This window comes from Eumetopias jubatus, unplaced genomic scaffold (genome assembly GCF_037043125.1).
Source record: "Eumetopias jubatus isolate StellerSeaLion01/CBP00866 unplaced genomic scaffold, mEumJub1_p1.0 scaffold_47, whole genome shotgun sequence".
NCBI lineage: Eukaryota > Metazoa > Chordata > Mammalia > Carnivora > Otariidae > Eumetopias > Eumetopias jubatus.
The window spans coordinates 981,748-984,760 of NW_028274853.1; the positions used below are offsets into that span (position 1 = coordinate 981,748).

Below are 3,013 nucleotides of genomic sequence, written 5' to 3' on the forward strand. Positions count from 1 at the left end.
AGGGGTCTCTGTAATTGTGGTCCTTTGGTCCTTGAGGTTCAGAGGGATCCCCGTCGTGGCAGGAAAGACAATTACACTCACAGAGCTAGGATACTGCTTTGTAAAGGAGACTGTTCTGGATGCTACGGGTCTTCTTTCCCTGAACTGCAGGTGGTACCTGCTTTTCATTTCCAGCTGAATCCCCGTCCCTCTCACCCTCACAGAAACCGCTCCATCTCATTTCTAGAGTAGGACATTGGGTGTGCCCCAAAGGATCGAGTGTGGGTTCTGCTTTAGAATCTTGAGTCTGGGTTACTTGTCAGCCCTGTCCTACATGTGTCTCCCAGAACTTGTTTTACTCCTTCGGATTTTGCTCATTTGCTTCTCTGATCATTAGACGAAACACTTACTGAGGTCAGGGGTCCCTGGAAGAATGTTCTCAGTGTCGTAGGTGTTGTGTGGATTTGGAGTGCACCCGGAAGAGAAGCTGTGTGTGAGCCCGTGGTGAGGAAGGGTGCAGCCGCGCCCCGTGAGCTGGGGTACAAGTTGGCCGTGTCTGCTGGTTTGCTGCCAAATCTTCAAGTCTGTATTTCCATTTTTGAAGCTATCAGTAAATCTCTTTCAAACATTTGTCAGTATGTACAACCTCCCCATCACTATCCAGTTTTATTTTTGTTGTTTTAATTATAAATATCTAATAGTTTATTTTAACCATTTGAAATTACTTGAACAATGTCACGGTTAAATAACCATATCATTTCAGCTGCTTTTTGGACAAGTGATTGTTTTGTTTTGGAGGGAGAGAGAGGAAGAGAAAAGGTGGGCGGGACGCAGAGGGAGAGAGAGTCCTAAGCAGACGCCAAGCGTGGACTCAGTGTCATGACCCTGAGATCGTGACCCAGGCTGAAATCGAGAGTTGGACGCTTCACTTACTGAGCCACCCGGGCCCCCCTGGATAAGTGATTTTTAACAGGTTCTATTAGATATCAGAAAACTCAGCCAGCATCTTCTGCTTCTGTCTTCTGAATCTAAGCAACTTAGAAGCCACCACAGTGGAAGTTTTAGGCCCTCTCTTTACTGGGTGACTACAGCCTGTGAGCAGTCATGGGCTTATTTGTAAGGCTGTTCACCTCTTTCCCTCTACCAGTCACCTTACGATTTCTGTATCTTCCTTTAAAGTTAAAACCCCTTTCACCCAGGACACTGAAAGTTACGCCATCAATACTAATAAATAAGTAGTTTAAAATATTGTGAAAACGTTTTATTTAATGTTTCTGTTTTGCTGTCTTCTGGATAAAAGGGAAAAGGCCATGAGATAAGTTATTGATGAAATGAGCTGCTGAAGTGGAGAGGAGGTGTAGTCGGCCGATAACTGTCATAGCGTGAGCGCTGGTAAATGACCGCGCATGCAGTCAGCCGTCCACCAGAGCCGTTCTGGTGCTGAGCTGCATCGATCAGTAGTAGGGTGTCAGCAAAGTTGATGGATGGGGCCAACACGGACAGACAGCAGAAGGGAGCCCTGAAATATAAATATGAGAAAAGTACAAGGAAGGGGAGTCTCCATCTCTGCAGGTGTTCAAATATAAATTGAAATGTGGGTTTCTGTGGTGCAGTTCCAGTTATTTGCAGCATTGACACCGAAAACATCCGACATACACGTTGGACCCCTTCACAGCTACAAATGACCCAGAAGTGATCCAAACACACCGACCACAAAGAGAGGAACTTGGGCCCCCAAGCAGACCTCCTGAGAGCGGGGGCGCTAGGGGCTCTGAACATGGCCATGTGGGCAGTGCCGGGCTCCAGAGACTCCCTTGAGGGGACAGAGGTCGGAATCTGCTCTGATAGCTCCGCTCGGCGTGGCACCACCTGACAGAGTCGGGGTCAGCCCCATGCGAGTTGCGGATGTCCCGGTGACTCTTGCGCACGGCCACAAACCTCAGCTTCTTCATGACCCCGGGCCAGCCCAGCAGCTGCAGGTCCCACAGGTACTCTGGGGACAGACCTTGGTGGGCTTGTGGTAGAGAAGATACCTGTTCAGGTGGCTCTCGTCATGCCACAGGGCCTCGATCCCATTGGCCCAGTCGACCACCATCGCCTGGTGACAGGCTGAGGTCAGTCGGGGAACCTCCGGCACCGAACCCCCAGAAAAGCCTCCTGCGTAGTAAAAGTCACCCGGGTCCCTGGGGTGTGCCCCTGGGACCTTGTCCGCGCTCGTAGCTGAAGTCCTAGAAGGTCACCCTGGAGAAACCGGGGTGCAGGGTGCCTAAGAGGAGGGACAGGCTCTCCACGCCCACGTGGTCGCTCAACTTCATGTCCACTACACGGACACCAGGTAGTCCACCTTGCGAAGGAAGAGCGAATGCGAGAAGTTGCTGATCTCCATGCGGTGCATGGGCACATCCTGCCAGCAGGGAGCCCCGGGGACCTGGAACCAGCACTCTCTGGTCCTACGGGAGCAGCACTCGGGCCCAGCAGCCGGCCCGTCGGTGAAGACATAGTAGGTGACCCTGTGTCCCGCCGTGAACTGCTTCTCCGCCGGCTGCAGGAACGGCTCCAGGAAGACCACGTAGCTACAGGGACGGGGGATAGGGCGGGAGGAGAGTCACTGCCAGAGGCTGGTGGCAGGACCCCAGAGCTCGGGGCCGTGCACGTGTTCACCTTCGTCACTGGGACACGCCCCGGGCTGCGTTAAGCCACAGCCACCCTCCTGGCCTGTCCTGAGAGAGTCCACCGGCGGGCCCTCCCTCCCTTCTGCTCCCAGAGATGGGGGCCCTCAGCACCCCATCTTACAAACGGGAGCCCGAGGCTTGGGAGGCTGGAAACCCATGCAGCCACACAGTCAGCATGCTGGAGCCAGGGACACTGCCCCGTGCTGAGCTCCCGGGCAAACCCTGCAGGTGCCCTCCCCTGGCCGCCCCCCTGCGGGTCCCCTCCCCACCTGCCAGGACTGGAGCTCCTTTGGGCACAGCCCTCGTTCCTTTGCCCAACAGACCGGCTAGAAGAAGCAGGGCCAGCCACCTGCCCCTCTTGC

At 54.1% G+C, this 3,013-nt stretch overlaps 1 pseudogene; it reads right to left on the reverse strand.

The window, feature by feature from the left end:
* Positions 1-1,235: 1,235 nt before the first annotated feature.
* LOC148161871 (histo-blood group ABO system transferase 1 pseudogene) lies at positions 1,236-2,584 on the reverse strand (annotated as a pseudogene).
* Positions 2,585-3,013: the final 429 nt, after the last annotated feature.